The sequence below is a fragment of the Helianthus annuus genome, chromosome 2 (assembly GCF_002127325.2).
Source record: "Helianthus annuus cultivar XRQ/B chromosome 2, HanXRQr2.0-SUNRISE, whole genome shotgun sequence".
Classification (NCBI taxonomy): domain Eukaryota; kingdom Viridiplantae; phylum Streptophyta; class Magnoliopsida; order Asterales; family Asteraceae; genus Helianthus; species Helianthus annuus.
Window position 1 is genome coordinate 21,339,842 of NC_035434.2, and position 18,586 is coordinate 21,358,427.

Here is an 18,586-nt window from a genome sequence, read left to right on the forward strand (position 1 = left end):
CCACGCGTGGAAGATTTACACCTCACCACTGATGCCCTAATCATTTCCATTGCTGTAGGTGATTATAATATGAGGAGGATCCTGGTAGATACCGGTAGTTCCGAAGATATCATCTACGAACATTGCTTCAATAGAATGCAACCACAAGACAGAAGACTGCTTGAGTCAGTACACGCCCCTATTAAAGGCTTTACGGGAGAAAAGGTCGATCCAATTGGCCAAATTACTTTCCCAGTTACATTCGGACAAGCCCCTCGGGAAAGAACCATACTCCTTACATTCCTTGTGGTACGCGCTGAGTCTTACCACAATATAATCATTCGAAGGTTTACCCTGGGGAAGTTGGATGCTATCGTATCTACGGCGCGAGGTTTCATGAAGTTTCCCACCCCGCGGGGTATTGCAATAGTTTTTTGAAACAAGGTGGGAGAAGTATTGGACACCAAAAGATGCCGCCAAGGGCCTACCGGCGTCGTCGGCCCGGAAAGGTGGGTATTAAGCACACGCCCTCCAGATCAGACAGTAACAATAGGGGACAGCCTCTCCCCTGAGGTTAAAAACAACCTGAAACAGCTGCTGAGAAGGAACGCTGACATCTTTGCTTTTGAGCACTCCGACATGACTGGGATACCCCGGGAGAAGGTAGAGCACAAGTTAGCAACACTCCCGGGCATTAAACCTGTCGCGCAGGGTAAACGTAGCATGGCTCTGGATCGAAAAGCAGCGGTAGTCAAAGAAGTACGAAAGTTGGTTGAAGCTGGAATTCTCAGAGAGACAAAGTATCACACATGGGTATCAAACCCTGTGATGGTCAAGAAACCAGACGGTACGTGGCGAATGTGCATAGATTTTAAAGATCTGAATAAAGCATGCCCCAAAGATGCCTACCCACTGCCGGAGATGGGCTTCAAGGTCGACTCTCTGGTCCCTTATAGGTACAAGTGTTTCCTAGACGCCTATAAGGGTTATCACCAGATCAAAATGTCCAGAGAAGACGAAGAAAAAACGGCGTTTCATACCGATGTGGGTATTTTTTGTTATACTAAAATGCCTTTTGGCCTGCGAAATGCCGGAGCCACTTATCAGCGGCTCATGGACAAAGCTTTCGAAAAGCAAATCGGCAGAAACTTAGAAGTATACGTTGATGATTTGGTAATCAAGAGCATGGAAGAAAAACAAATGCTTGAGGACATTAAAGAAACCTTCCAAAAGCTTAGAGAGTACAATATAAAGCTCAACCCCAAAAAATGTTCATTTGAGGTAGAAGAAGGAAAGTTCTTGGAGGTAGTGGTCACCCGGGATGGCTTTAAAGCTAACCCAGAAAAAGTAGCCGCCATAACGCGGATGCCCTCCACCAGGACTTTGAAAGAGGCGCAAGCATTAAACGGGCGTCTAGTGGCCATAAACAGATTACTAGCAAGACACGCCGAGAGATCTTTGCCATTCATAAAGACGCTGAAAGATTGCCTTAACAAGAAAAATTTCAAATGTACCAGCGAAGCGGAAGAAGCCCTGCAAGACATGAAGCGTTTCATCGAGAAACTACCCATGTTGACAGCGCCATACCCGGAAGAACTACTCAAAATGTACCTGGCGACGGCTCATAGCGCGGTACTCATGGTAGAGAGAGATGGGAAACAAACGCCTATATACTACATCAGCCGAGTTCTGGCGGGACCCGAAACGCGGTATCCAACACTCGAAAAGTTGGTACTAGCTCTGGTTCATGCTACCCGGCGATTACGAAGATACTTTCAAGGGCACCACGTACAGGTTCTAACAAATTACCCGCTACAGCAAATTTTGCACAAGCTAGAGATTTCCGGAAGATTGGCTAAATGGGCGATCGAGTTGGGAGCCCTGGATATTGAGTATCGAAAGCGAACAGCAATCAAGGGGCAGGTGATCGCTGACTTCTTGGTTGAAATTCCTGATGGAGAGACTATACAGGATCCCGCCATTCAGGATATTCCAGAGTCCAGTACAGCCAGGCAAACCTGGAAACTTTACATTGACGAATCATCCAGCGGGAAAGGTTCCGGGGCAGGTCTAATGCTGATAAGCCCAGACGAAATAAGGCTGATGTACGCCTTACGTTTTGATTTTGAATGCTTCGACAATGAAGCAGAATATGAGGCGCTACTCGCAAGCTTGAGGATGACCCAATCTATGGGAGCTACACGAGTTGATGCATATGTGGACTCTTTACTGGTTAATAATCAAGTAAACGAAACTTATGAGGACAAGGACGAATCAATGGCGAAGTATTTGGCTAAAACGAAGGAGCTCATAGCTTCCTTTGACAATGTCACGCTCAATCACGTCCACAGAGGAAAAAACCAAATAGCAGACGCCTTGAGCAAACTTGCTACTTCGGGTATGGAAAGAAAAGTAAAGGTAGAAACTTTGTAAATGCCCTCCATTGAACCCCGGGAAGTCTCCGCCGTTATGGCGGAAGAACCCTGTTGGTACACTCCCATACTAAAGTTCCTTACAAAAGGGGAATTACCCTCCGCCAGAGGCGAGGCCCAAAAGATACAAACTAAAGCATTGCAGTATGAAGTGAACAATGGCTTCCTGTACCGAAAGTCATATTGGGACCACTACTGCGGTGTGTATCCCCAGCGGAAGCAAAATACCTAATCCAAGAAATACACGCTGGCTTATGTGGCATTCACGCCGGACCCCGGGCAGTGGTTGCCAAAATTCACAACGCTGGGTACTATTGGCCCAGGATGCACGTAGACGCGGTAGAAGAACTCAGAAGGTGCCGCAGTTGCCAAAAGTTTGCTCCCCAAACACTCCTTCCCAAGAACAACTTAATCCCAGTCACAGCGGCCTGGCCTTTCTAGAAATGGGCGGTGGACATTGTGGGGCCATTCCCGCTGGCCCCTGGGAAGCTAAAATACCTTATCGTAGCAATCGACTATTTCACCAAGTGGGTTGAAGCCAAACCTCTGGATAAAATAACTGCTGAAAACGCAAAAAAGTTCCTCTGGGAGCACTTTGTGTGTCGGTTCGGACTGCCGCTGTATTTGGTAAGCGACAACGAAACGCAGTTCACATATAGGGTCTTACAAGATTGGTGTGCAGAACTTCAGATCCAACAAATTTTCACATCTGTAGCACATCCCCAAGGAAACGGCCAGGTGGAGCGGGCAAATCGGAGTTTGTTGGATGGTATAAAAAGAAGGCTAGGTTATGAAGGAAGCTCCTGGGTGGAAGAACTATCGAATGTCCTCTGGGCACATCGAACAATGCCTAAGATGAGTAACAATGAAACCCCCTTCAGCCTAACCTATGGCGCGGAAGCAATGATACCCGCGGAAGTTGGTTTACCCTCGCTACGGCGTCTTACTACGAATGACGATAATGACAGGCTCCTAAGGGAAGGCCTGGATATGCTCGAAGAAAGGCGCGAGGCTGCCGCCATCAGCGAGGCAAAATATAAGAAGACCCTGGAAAAATACCATAACCAGCGCGTGGCTCGGCATACTTTCAAGGAAGGCGAGTACGTCATGCGTGATAACAAAGCCAGCAGAGCGGAACCCTTGGGCAAATTAGGACCCAACTGGGAAGGCCCCTACGTCATCCAAGAAGATTTAGGCAAAGGAGCCTACCGCCTATCTTGGCTAGACGGCACCGCGGTCCCTCATAGTTGGAACGCGGCTCAATTGAAAAATGTTACATGTAGGACCTTTCCCCTAACGGCAAGTTTGATTATTTTTCTTTTTACGAACAAGTGTAATACATCTCTAACGATGTCTCTTCCTTTTTTTTAAGTTTTGAGTTAATAAAAATTATTTCTTTTTATTACTTTCTCTCATCACTTGCATAAACCACAACATTTACCATCACATCTATATTGCACTTCACGGTACAAACTATTACCATCGCATTTTAACTGCACATAACGGCAAAAAAAGCATCCTTGACGCGAAAGATTTTTCATATATAAGTTCAAGGATCATAAACATACATCGCTAAGAGTGGGTATCTTGGTAATAGATACATCAACCACTACAAAAAGATAGGTATTTTTCTAATAAATACATACAACTATCTTACAAAAAACCAAATACTTGGCCCTGTTGCTAAATACCAACATATGGGAACCAAAAACGAACATGTTCTAACACCTACTTCTGGGAAAGTGTTGCTCTCACCTCTGCAGGGGTATGCAACACCTCACCATAACATTCCAATGGATGAGGATCAACGATCAAGTCATCAACATTTTTCTCATCCACCAGAGAAGCCACCATCTCCTGATCATCAACCTGGTTCTTGCCGGAACGGCCACCACGATACCTTTCATACACCAATCCGCAGCGTTGAACATGATCAGGTGGAACGGCTCTTATCAAAGTATCAGCTGATAGAGAAGCTGCACTTGCCTCAGTGTGGGAAGGGTCCTCATATATGATGCTCTTACAAGACCGGCTAACCCAGGGTAAGACATCATCAGAAGCCACTCCCTTCTCCTCTGATCATCTCCTTCGTCACCGGAATTTGGAGACGAACCAAGCCATCGGCGGCATCTAAGCGTCGGAAAATATCGGAAAGTCTCTGTTTATAGCTCCTCCGGCTCATCTTTTCGAATTACCAAATTTGGAAAAAGAAACTTAATTTATAGAAGTATAAACAGTTTGACAGTGATGACGGTAGCACAATTAATGAAAAATAATCATCACACGTCAAATCGCCACATTTCAGATGAACGGCGGCGTCATCAATCATGACATTAGCATTAAATGTCTGACAAACAAATCAAGTATTTGCGCAAAAACCAAGTAAAACAGTGTTCATACAAAATATCTTGAGGAAGTAGCGTACGTGATAAACAAAATGAAAGCACTCATTCCTCCTCCGACTCCTCCGAAGGGTCCAGCATCAGGCGTAAGGAATCTATGCCATCCTCGTTCACCTTGTCCATCAAATCGACATATGTGGGCAGCGGTTCGTTGTATGCCGCTTCGAGTGCATCCGCCATGTCGCCCTGAAATTTGCCCCTCGCCGTGTGGAACTCGGGAGTAATCTTCCCCGATTGCTGGCACACAAAGTAGCCTTTGTAAACACCATCATGATGGCCAGATTGATAAGCGGCGGCAGAAAGGCGATCTATCAACGCTGTAAAAGGTCCCGACTGATGAAGATACTCAAACGCCCCAACCAGGCCATTAGTTATTAGCCAATTCCTGTCACCCCGCAAGGCAGCCAGTTGGCGTCAAGCTGTCCACCACAGCGTTTGATTGCTCCAGGGCACTTTCCGCCTCTTTAAGGCGCGTGGCAGAAGATTGGGCAAGCGTATTCCTTTCAGAGACAAGGGAATCACAATGTTACTGAAGTTTCCTAAGATGCTCTTCCCGCTCCTCCAACTCCGCTTGCTTAGCCCGAGCCTTAGCATTAGATGCTTCCACCTCAACAGTTAAAGCCTGGTATCGCTCCTGTACCTGAGACACAAAGTCAGTGTCAATTCGGAATTTTTCCATCCTGGCAGACATTTCAGATCTCACCTTTTGGGCCTCGGTAATAGCTTTACGCTCCAGCTCCTCCTGCACATTCTTAGCATGAGCAAGGACCTGGTCCTTCTCCGCTATATCACGGGCCCACATAATCCTTTCCTCAGCAAGGTTGGTAGTCACCCGTTTCAAGTCGTCTTCCGCCTTATTCTTCTCCGACAAGAACCTGCTCTCCCTCAACCCAGCGGCTTGGAGCTGACTCTCCAAGCGGTATTTCTCATCTTTCAACTCCTGAATAGCAGCCCGCGCTTGGTGAAGCTTGTTGTTATCATGCATCCACCTACGCCGAATCTCTGCAAGCCTCTGAGGCTGACTAACGGAGTCCACCATGGTGGAATTCATCAAATTCTCATTGTTTAACCCTTCAACATATGCCGACTCAGCCGGGGGTTATGCCCGCTCAACCCAATGCTGAATCACGGGGGGAAAAATCAGTCTAAAAGACTCAACAATTTTCCACAGGGGCTGGTAGCGTTTATCTTGCATATTGGGATCCTAGTTGATGGTAGGCAAATAAAGATCATCACCCAAGTGGGCCCCATCATCAGCAATTCCACTACTGGACCCCCTAGCATTGCTAACAGCAGTACCTCCGGCGCTAGTCGCCTCATGAGCAGCAGATACTGTAGGCATCTCCTTCTCAGTGGCAGAAAATACGCTCAAGGGAGAATCAAACAAGGAGGAGGGCGTGACACTTGAAGGTAGTGGCGTGGATATGGGACTAGTTGTCACGGTCACAGCAGCGGTAGGCATGGGTGGCAGCATAGTACAACTGACAGCGGCTGTAACACTCGCCTGAAATATAAGCTCTAATAGGCTGGTTTCGATAACAGCGGAAGGTACAATTCCCATAGACGTCAATGGGGCAGGGGACACACCCTCAACTTGGACCCCAGCAGTTGAACCTGTATTCAATCAGAAGTTCAATAACATAAAACACGAAGTTCATAACCAAACACACAAGCAAAGTTACTTACCAAGGGGCAGGGCGTAAGCAGTTTGCATAGCCTCGAAAGCAGTCAGGGCAGGTACAGTAAAAGTCTTGCGTTTTTCGACACATGGGTCGGACTTGTCAACTCCACGGCAGCACCCCCAGCGGGTGTAGTCACGCTAACCGAGGAAGCAGCGGCTCCCGCGGCCATATATTTCCTCCCGATGACTCTTATCCTTACCGGCTTCTTCTCAAGGGCAGCAGCATTACTTCCTCCACTGGGGGGACGCTGAGAAATATAAGCAGCCGGATCCGCCGGCATGGCTGGCAGTAAAAACTGTTCCAAGTGAACCTTCAGGACATCCGGTTCCTGTTCACCAAGCACGCGGTCCGCGGCTCTCAACGCAGCATGCCGCGGGGGGGTCGACAAAATCAAACAAACTCCATTCTCCTGCAACATGCACACATGTTATTTCATACATAGTTAACAAAATATATGAAAGGCAAAAAGTATATGTACCTTCATCATTCCTCCAGAACGAAGGATACAACTTGATGTCACACCATAGCAGGCTCATCCCCGCCATCACCAAGGCCCCTTCAGGAATTACCGTGTACTCGAAGGGGCGCCCACACAACCTTGTGTATAGGGCGTTTGCCACGAAAGCATCTTCTGGGGGACCTTCATCTTTAACTTTCTATTTCGACCCCATCTCCTTCCAGTGCATTTCTCCAGGAATAACACCAGAATCAATATAGAAGAATTTTTTCTTCCAGTCTTTGTCCTTAGAGCTGGTAGGGATGTCTCTTAGGCAAGACACCTCAGGGTCCCTTCTGTCGAAAGTAAAGAAAGGGGATTTCCATACAAGAACGAAAAATGCCCTAAAAACGACGAGTTCAGGGAGGTGCCCTAGGGCGATACAAGCAAACTCGAACTGTCGAAGTTTGACCAACCCCAACGGGTACAATTGAGAAATGTGGATAGGGTAATGATCAAGAACCAACTTGCAGAAGTTGGTGATTGGCAATCGAAAGTTACAAAACTTGAAAAAATCACTAAACAGAGTGATTTTACCTTTCTTCAGCGGAAACGCCGTATCTGTCTTCGACGGTAGTACCGGATTCCATTCTGCCCTAATACCATAATCATGGATGAGATTGTTGTACGACACAAGTCCCCACTTGCAATAAAGGGCATCGGCACTTGCTTGGGCAGAAGAAGATGATTCGTCAGTTTTGGAAGCCATTTTCGATTTCAGGGATTGAAGAACGCAGTTGTAAACAAAGGGAGAAATGAAATTTCAAAACCCTCAACGGGAACTCTATTTATACGGAAATGGCAACTTTTCGAATTCAAAAAGACAAACGGATGGGAATACACGTCAGAATAGGAAAGGTACAGCTGTCACTCTAATGATGATCTAACTGTCACATCTCTTCCCATCGCCGCCATTTTTCAAAAAGCATAACGGTACCCCACTTGAGAAACTTACACTTAAAGGGGGAAATTTTGACTTTTCCTTTTTTTGTCCGATTTCATGAATTTCATTTCATAACTTCGGACTGGGGGGACATGACGAGGTATGACCCGGATCGGCTAACCCGACCCGGTCGTTACCTATTATTTTATCATAAATAATTAATTATAAACATTTATTCTAGAATGTTCGATTCTGCATGGATAAATCACGTAACTGAATCCCCATTCTTTTGGCAAGATCATGCAAATCCCTAACTTATCGGAGCTCATCCTAAGTTAGGGGAAACCCTAATGGTAAACTATAAATAGAGGTAAACATCTAAGGTATGATCCATCTGGCTCTCGTTTACTCTCTTTTCTCTACATACTTATACTTTCTCCCAAAACCGAGACTTATTCTCACGCCGGAGGGTGGTTACAGGAATAACCCCATTCCTATAACGAGTCCTAACGGTGTTCTGTTTTGCAGCTAGCAGTTCGGATCGCCAAGAGTTGAAGTCCTAGTTAGATACTACCGTAAAGGTTAGTGTTTCTTCAGTATGTTTGTATCAATATTATGTATATGTGTGTTCTAATCATCCTTGTTGTATGTAAATATGTCTTGATGTATGTGTATGTGATAAGGGTATGTATAATCAGATGTGATTGTTGTTATGTATAATTGTGTATGTTTTCTTTTTAACTTAAGCTAATTGCATAATGATTCACAACCCACTTATTAAACCTTTATGTTAATTATCAATGGTGTTGTGGTCTATTGGGTTCAAATCCCACAGACGACAGGAAGAAAAGAAATTTGTTGTAAAAAAAACCTTGATGTTAATTACTTAAAACATTATATTTTTATGCTATATTTGTTTGATGCTGAAACAATAAACTATGGCTTTTGTTTCATTCATCTGAATATTAAGAGTTTAACGGGCCAAAAGGAAAATTTTATATGGATCAAAACAACTTAGGTTAGGCAATATTCTTTTTCTTTTTAGGGTTATTGATGTTTTCACCTGTCTTGCATATAATATAAATCAGCAATAAACTAAATGGACACCAACCCTGGTACCATAATGCTTGCTCCAAATGCAAAAGAAAGTTGTTTCTGTTGGCCTTAATCTTAACATCAAAGGAACATTATATGTCCAGAATTATGTATATATGTATGGTTTATTAAATATGTGACTTGTGTATATATGTATGGTTTATTAAATATGTGACTTGTAAATATCAAATAGATCTTTCTTCACATTTGTTTTCCAAACAAGGCTTCGAAATTGCCTTCGATAGAAAAACTTGTTATATCACAAAAGTGCTTAATGAAGAAGATACAGACCAAAAAAAAAAAGATGTCACTTGTTAGAAATGCAAAGGATGAAGGTAATCAGAGAAAACAAAACAGATTGCCAAACACGCAATTTTATTGAAGAAATCTAACTCAAAAACTTCAATTGCATAATCCCTACCCTAAACATGGTATTTATAGACTAACCAAACATGTTAGAATATAACCAGGATTCTACATTAATTTAAACCACATAATTATCTAAAATAACTCCTTATTTTAGGAATAGATAATTATCCCATATTTTAATTAAACTTGGACTCCACTCCAAGTTGATACCCGAACCCGATCCACGCCAAAGCCACAATTGGACTCAGACATTCGCCAACAAAGGAGAGAGTCACTTTTCATATATGTGCCCTAAGAGCAAGAATAACTTCTTGCAACAATCTGTGAAAGAGGATTAGTTTAACAAGAATGAAGAAAATAATTTATTATCAAAAGAAGGCGAGGAATTAGCAATGTAGTGGAGACACATTGAACATTTCTCCAATAAAGAAGACAACAATCAAGCAAAAGATACAAAGAAAAAGGGCCAATAATGTATCATACCCAAGTTTCCTCACTACAAGATTGTCTAGTGTTTATGGATTTAATTCATATCCATAAGAATTTGATATGAAAGTTAGAGTGCAAGCCCTTATTATAAATTTGGTTCATGAAAGTTAGAGTGCAAGCCCCTATTAGGCTATAGGGTGTGGTCATGACCCTCATGACCACTATAACCCTCCATGTTAGTGTCGTGTAACTCATCTCTAATCCACCATCCAAAACCACTACCCTAAGGGTGTGGTCATGACTCAAACCACTAGCCCCTTATTTATTATCTTTGTCTAAAGAAAAAGGAAATGATTTGTTGAAAAATGGAAAGGAGGACCATGGTTGCCATGGTTTAATCCATGCAAACAATGGTGGATCAATCAAGGGGGTGGTGTAACCTTCCATTCATGTTCCTAGGTGGCAAATCATGTCTCAATCATGATCCCCACACCCTATAGCCTTATACCACTTAGCGACAATTTTGGACATAAAATTAGTCTTTTAGATCTTTATATGATTGTTCAGAATTTCGGTGGATACAACATTATTAACCAGAATAACTAGATATTTACCCGTGTCGCGCGTTGCGGCGGCAACATCATGTTTGTGACTTTGTTACACGCGTTACACTGATGATATTAACTTGTGATGCCCGCACACGTGACATGGCTTTTTTTTTACTTTGTCACACACGTTGAATTCGTGACATTAACGTGGTTAGACATAGATAACGAAGAGTACCTCTCGCACGTTGTGGTGTAAAGTCATACAAGTAATTTAAACAAAAGAATTAAAATATTGGAGAAGATGAGGTGTGAAGTTATTAAGTAGAAAAAAATGGGGTGTCAAAGTTAACAATTACCATAAGTTAAAGGTGTAAAAAATAATACATTTTTTCTATTGCAATTCTATTTAATATTTGTTTTCTCTTTGTTTTATGTGAGTTGGGCTTATCTACTGGACTACAAATGGGCTTGCATATTGGACTGAATGGAGCTGGGCTTTTATATTGAACTGAAGCTTGGAGCTGTTTCGAAGACTCCGGATAACCCGGATGTAGTTATGCATCTGGATAAGTATTAAAGGATCTCGGGGGTTGTGAACCGACTTTACTTTTACATCTCAGTTTTCATCTCTGTGCTTTCTCTCTCTCTTGTTTAGACGATTAGGGTTTGTAAGAGAATTACACCAATTCTCTTTTCAGTTGTTGATTCCTGTATATTGTCTATACAGATTATCATATTGATAATCTGTTTGTGAGAAGTTTGTGAGAGTTAGTTCTTTGTAAATCATTGTATTTCAGATTAGTTCTGGGTTTTCGATTTAATAAAATCTTGCATCTCTGTTCTTGATACCAGTTATTTTGACATGGTATCAGAGCTTTAATAGCTCTTGGGGTTTTGTCTGTGTTTTTGTTTTCGATCTCTGTTCCGCTGCGAGTCGGTCTGATCTCATCAGATCCGTTGTGTTTGAGGGTTTCTCCTTGGGGATCGGTTCAAGTTTGGTGTTGTATATCTGTTGCCGTTTTCAGATCTGTAAGGTTTGAGCAGTATTCTTGAAGATCTCTTGCATTAGGGTTTGGTTTGTGTCAGATCTGTCTAGATCTGAGAAGTTTCAAGAAGATCTAAGGAGGTTGGTGGTTCGTATTGTCTACCAGTTCTTGTATCCTGGTGAAAACTGTTATCACCGGTTCTTGAAGTGCGTGTATAGTGAAGGAATTTGGGATTCTTGAAGGATTGGAACCCTCATCTAGGGTTTGTGGTTCTGTTGCAGTGACTCGTGTTGGTCTTTGTAACCCTAGAAGGTTATAAAGCAAACTGACCGAATCTGTGTAGCTGTTGGTCTTCTAATCAGTTCTTGTAGCCCTAAGTGAAGGCTGCAAGTCTGATTTGCAGGATTTATACGCACCCCCTGGTGAGTTCGTTCCTTGATTTAGTTCCTTTAATATTTCTGTTCTTGCATTAGGCATTTCGTTTGCCGGACTAGTCGGGCCGGTGTTGATTGGGACACAGGAAGGGTACATCCTGTTGCATTTTATTTGTTATCTGTTTGTGGCTTGATTCTTGCTTTGTTTATTATTTGTTTCCTGTTTTTGGTTGCTATTTGTTTTTTACTTGTTGCTGCTGATCTTTTGAGTGTGTCTAGTCGGCTCCCTTGATAAGGCTTGCAGAGGCACCTTGAGTGATGACCCTCTGATCTGGTCCCTGTCAAGGTTTCGCCCTTTTAGGATTTGTGATTGTTGTGATTCTTTAGTGTTATTGTTTCAACTCTCTGGCTGTTGTTCTTGTTGTTAGTTGATTGAGTGTTACAATGGTTGATGGTCTTGTTGTCACAAGTGGTGGTTCTGGTCCTAATGATCCACCACCTGAGACTCTTGTGAGTAAGCTTGATGCAAGTGACCCGTTATACTTGCATCCGTCTGATTCTAGTAACTTGACTATTGTGTCTATTAAACTTAAAGGTTCTGAGAATTACACAATTTGGTCTAATGCTATGCAACTTGCTTTACAAGTAAAAAATAAATGGGGATTTATTGACAAAAGTTGTGTTAAATCTAAAACAAATGAGATTCTTGCTAGGCAATGGGATAGGTGTAACTCTATAGTTTTAACTTGGATCTTGAATTCAATTAGTGAAGAGTTATATATGGGTAATGTCTTTTCTAAATTGGCTAGTGATGTTTGGTCAGATTTGAAGGAAACTTATAACAAGGTTGATGGATCTGTCGTGTTTGATTTGTATCAGAAAATTAACTCATTTAGTCAAAATGGATCTAGTGTATCTGATTACTATCATAAGTTGAATGTTATGTGGGGTCAGTTAGATCAGATTTTGCAATTGCCTTCATGTTCGTGTAATGCTGCTAAGGAGTTCAATGATTTTAATCATATGATAAAATTAATGCAGTTTTTAATGGGTTTGGATAATGTGTATCAAGGAGTTAGAACTAATCTTTTGATGAAAGAAACGTTACCAACTGTTAAAGAGGCTTTTGCTATAGTTTCTAGAGAGGAATCTCATAGAAACTATAGTTGTGGTAATAAGAAAAATCCAAACATGTCTTTTGTTTCTAAAGTTAGTCCACCTGTTGAGTTTAAGAAAACTAATAGAGCTTTAAATCAAAATCTAAAATGTACTCACTGTAATAAGGTTGGGCATACAATAGAGAAGTGTTTTGAGATAATTGGGTATCCTTCTTGGTTGAAACCACCAAGAGGGAATCAGGGAAAGAAGAATAGTTCTATTAATAGTTCTAAAATTGAAGAGTCAAGTGTTCCTATTACTGCTTTGACTTCTGACCAGTTGACTAAGGTTGGACGGTATGGTACCGTCGCAGCTCCGTCCTCACTCGGCGACGGCCGGCAAACCACGCCGCCCCCACCCCGTCGAGCTCCGGCCCCGTCCTCTCCGTCGGGGTCTTGACGTTGGAGACGGTCCTCCAATGATGGGCCCCCCTTTGATTGTTACCGTTAAATAAAAAAAATTAATTTACCAAATTTATTTCTACCATCCATTTCTTTAGATCTGCACATACACAAATTCATCATCACAAAAGTAGCAACCTGATTGAAGATCTAATTGAAGGAATCTGAGTTTTGGGAGAAATTACTTGATTGAAGATCTGCTGCATACACAATGGAAGAAGAAGAAGACGAAGATGTATACAGTGATGGAAGATAGAAGCAAGAACAATAACATGAAGTAGAAGAGGTTAATTTTGACTGTTTTGTCCATCTTGATTTGTCTCTGTGTGTAGAATGTGAGTGTTTGGTTTGGTTGGTGTATGGTGATGGTGAGATTTATGGAGGAGAGTGCCAGAGTGGGAATCCTATAAATTAATATGTTCTTTTCAATATATATTAAATAATGTATTAGTAACTCACTAACTCTTTGTTTTTTTTTAAATAAAATAAAGCATGAGAAATATAGTGTCACTAGAACAAGCAAGGATATCACTCATTTTTTCAAATAGTTAGTTAAATCTTGTAATCATTTTTTACTTATGTTTTTTTTAAGTTTATGTAATATTTTTTAATATTAATGAAAATATTGTGTTAGTTTATTTGTTAAATGTTAAAAAAAAGTAGAAGATTAAAAAAAAAACATAAAAGTGGTGGGGAGGACTATGACTAGGACCATCCTCCATACCCTCTAGTTTTGGGGAATGGAGCATCCTTGTGAGGACTATGACGTGGCGCCTACGTGGCGGATCATCCTCCCTTGGAGGACCATCACCATACCCTCTAGCCTAAATTGCTGAGTTTGATTAATGACAGAATACCTGAATCATCACAGAGCTGTAATGTTTCAGGTGGGTTGTTTTGCTCAACTGTGTTTAGTAATCCTGTTTTTTTCTTTTAGCTGTGATGTGAATAAAGGTTTGGGTTGGATAATAGATTCAGGGGCTAATAATCACATGGTAAATTCTGAAACAAATTTAACTAATTACATTGATGTTTCTAATCTTAAAATTCAAGTAAAGCATCCTAATGGTACAAATGCTTATGTTACTAAAATTGGAACTTTTAAATTAGCTGATGGTGTGATTTTACATGATGTTTTTGTCGTCCCTGAATATAGTGTTAACCTAATTTCTGTACATAAGTTAGCCAGGGATAATAAGTTGTTTGTTGGATTTGATGAACATAAGTGTTATGTACAGGACTTGTTAACAGGGAAAATTCTGGTGATTGGTAACCAACTTCAAGGTTTATATATGTGTGGTAATGCTGTTGTGTCTAATCTGTCTATCTTTAATGCTTCTGTGTATAAGCTGTGGCACTCTAGATTAGGACACCCTGCTGATCAAGCTATTAAAATGTTTAAAGATACTTTAAACATTTTAAAGTTGTTTGTTGGATTTGATGAACATAAGTGTTATGTACAGGACTTGTTAACAGGGAAAATCCTGGTGATTGGTAACCAACTTCAAGGTTTATTTATGTGTGGTAATGCTGTTGTGTCTAATCTGTCTATCTTTAATGCTTCTGTGTATAAGCTGTGGCACTCTAGATTAGGACACCCTGCTGATCAAGCTATTAAAATGTTTAAAGATACTTTAAACATTTCAACTGAGGTTGATCATGGCCCTTGTGATGTATGTCATAGGGCTAAGCAGCATAGGGAACCCTTTCCTTTGAGTGAACATAAGAGTTATCAGTTGGGAGAGCTGGTTCACTTAGATGTATGGGGTCCTTATAGGGTTGCTAGTAGGGAAGGTCACAAGTATTTCTTGACTATTGTTGATGACTATTCTCGAGCTGTCTGGGTTTGTCTTATGAAAGATAAAAGTGAAGTTTTTGTTAATATAAGACATTTTGTTAACATTCTTAAAACTCAATTTAAACAAACAGTGAAATGTTTTAGAAGCGATAATGGTTCGGAATTTGTAAACAATCAAATGAGTCAGTTTTGTAGTCAGTTGGGAATAGTTCATCAAACTTCGTGTGCCTATACTCCTCAACAAAATGGAATTGTTGAAAGAAAGCATAGGCATTTGCTGAATGTTACTAGAGCTTTACTATTCCAAAGTAATTTACCTGTTAGGTTTTGGCATGAATGTGTTCTAACTGCTGCCTATCTTATTAATAGGACTCCATCCTCCGTACTTGCTGGAAAGACACCGTATGAATTAGTTTATAAGTTTAAACCCTTCTTGAATCATCTTAAAGTGTTTGGGTGCTTGTGTTTTCATACTGTTTTAAATGAATCTGATAAATTGAATAGTAGAGCAGAAAAATGTGTCTTTATAGGATATTCACTTGAAAAAAAGGGGTATAAACTTTTTAGTCTTGATTCAAAGTCTATTATTTTTTCAAGGGATGTGAAGTTTTATGAAACAATCTTTCCTTTTAAGGAACAATCTGTTTTTAACAATTATGATTCAAATCCTATTAAAGACATTAATGCTCTCAATTTTTTTGACGTTTATGAAAACTCAAAGCCCAAACCTTTTCAAATTGTGGAGGATCCCTATGATGAGAGAAGGGGTCAAGGTGAGACTGATGTGAGAACACCAGGAGTTCAGCAATCAGCGAGTCTTGATACCTCTAATGTTGAGACTAGTACTCAGCAGTCTGATGAGGTTCGAGAGTCTTCTGATAGGGCAGAACCGGTGAGTATCACAGATGAAGTCCGATTTCCTTCTGAGGGTGACACAATGGGTTCTGAGACATCTCTTGTTCCTAGGAGGTCCTCTAGGACTTCTAATTTACCAAAGAATTTAAATGATTTTGTTTTAGATGGGAAGGTTAAATATGGGATTGAACGAGTTGTTAATTTTTCTAAACTTACGTGTGATAATAAATGTTTTGCCTCTGTTCTTTCTAAAGTTGTTGAACCCAAGAACTTTAACGAGGCTGTTCAAGATCCCAACTGGGTTTCTGCAATGAATGATGAAATTCAAGCTTTGCATAGAAATCACACTTGGGATGTTGTTGACAGACCTAAAAATAGAAGTATTGTAGGGTGTAAATGGATTTATAAAATTAAGTATAAATCTAATGGTGAAGTAGAAAGATTTAAGGCAAGGCTTGTTGCTAAAGGGTTTAGCCAAAAAGAGGGAATTGATTATGAAGAAACTTTCTCTCCTGTGGTTAAACTGGTAACTGTTAGATGTATTATCGCATTGGTTGTTCAAAACAATTGGAACTTGTATCAATTAGACGTTAATAATGCATTTTTATATGGTGATCTAAATGAAGAAGTTTATATGTCATTACCTGAAGGTTATCAGTCTAATGATTTGTCCAAAGTGTGTAAACTTAATAAGTCTTTGTATGGGCTTAAGTGTCTAGTTACTCGAAAGTCAGTTACAGGTTTTTGTATTTTCTTGGGTAATTGTTTAGTATCGTGGAAAAGTAAGAAACAAAGTACAGTGTCAAGGTCTTCAGCTGAGGCTGAATACAGGTCGATGTGTGCTGCTGCATGTGAGTTAATTTGGTTGAAAAATTTGTTGGGAGAGTTACAAATTAAAATTGATATACCTATCAACTTGTATAGTGATAATAATGCTGCTATGTCTATAGCAGCAAATCCAGTTTTTCACGATAGGACCAAACATTTTGAATTGGATTTATTTTTCTTAAGAGATTTGATTTCGAAAGGTGTTTTGAAATGTGTTGGTATTGAGTCCGCAAATCAAGTTGCGGACATATTTACTAAAGGAGTGTTGGGCAAAATACATCAAGTTCTGTGTAAGAAATTGAAACTTTTTGATCTGTTTAACTAATAGAATTGTGGGGGGGTGTAAAAAATAATACATTTTTTCTATTGCAATTCTATTTAATATTTGTTTTCTCTTTGTTTCATGTGAGTTGGGCTTATCTACTGGACTACAAATGGGCTTGCATATTGGACTGAATGGAGCTGGGCTTTTATATTGAACTGAAGCTTGGAGCTGTTTCGAAGACTCCGGATAACCCGGATGTAGTTATGCATCTGGATAAGTATTAAAAGATCTCGGGGGTTGTGAACCGACTTTACTTTTACATCTCAGTTTTCATCTCTGTGCTTTCTCTCTCTCTTGTTTAGACGATTAGGGTTTGTAAGAGAATTACACCAATTCTCTTTTCAGTTGTTGATTCCTGTATATTGTCTATACAGATTATCATATTGATAATCTGTTTGTGAGAAGTTTGTGAGAGTTAGTTCTTTGTAAATCATTGTATTTCAGATTAGTTCTGGGTTTTCGATTTAATAAAATCTTGCATCTCTGTTCTTGATACCAGTTATTTTGACAAAAGGTCAACATGTCACTTACCAAAAGATAGGGGTTGGATGTATAAAATCTATTAAGTAAGGGGCTCAAGTGAAAAAGGCATGGCCGGAACCACGACCATGCCATTTAATATATATAGTAATAAATGAAAGGTTGGCGGGTCAAAGTTGTCAATAACCAAAAGTTAGAAATGAGTGTGTAACTTACTTAAAGATGAGGGCTAATAGTGTTTAAGTCAAAAGCTTAAGGATCTGAAGTGAAAAAACCAAAAGTTTTAAAATGAATTAGAAGTATAGGTTTGAAATTGTCATTTGTCAAAACTTTAGAGAAGCTAAAAATTTTAAAATGAAATAGATTCTAGGGTTAAAATTATAATTTATTAAAAGTTTAGAGGTTAGAATGGTTGGTAGGAAATACTACCGAATTATATAAATATGTGGACACTAGTGGTGATGGATATGGGTTATGAAGTGTGCATGCCATAATTCAATAACAAATGTGAAGTGAAGACTTTAAAGCTTGTGTACCTACTATAGGACCATCGATGATGGACCATCGACTACTATAGGAACCAAGTGCCACTTTGTAGAATTTTTTAAAATTTCCCAAACGGGCCTTTGAGAAAACATGACATTCGTCTCTTGAAAATACTAGTCCATCGTATAGTTGTAAATATCAAAGTCACTTTCTCAGCTTTTTCTTTTTCGATTAGGCCAATTTTTATTATAATGATTACCAAATAAACCGGCTTTCCGACGGATTTCGTTCCAATAACCCGAAATCATGTCAGCGGTACAACTTTTATTCCCCACACTAGCCCAAAACAACGCTCGTATCCGGTTCCAAAATTGTGTTTTAGTTTGGTTGACGCCTACAGAAAAAAAATAGATGTATAAGTTATTTTTTTGAATTAACTAGTGTAAAAAAATATAAAACGAATAAACGTGTTAGAATAAATAAAAAAATTACCAACACGTGGATCTTTCGAGACATCAACCCAAGCTCGTGCTAACGCGCATTCTTCTTCGACCGCCCAACGCTTAGCCTTTCGTTGTTG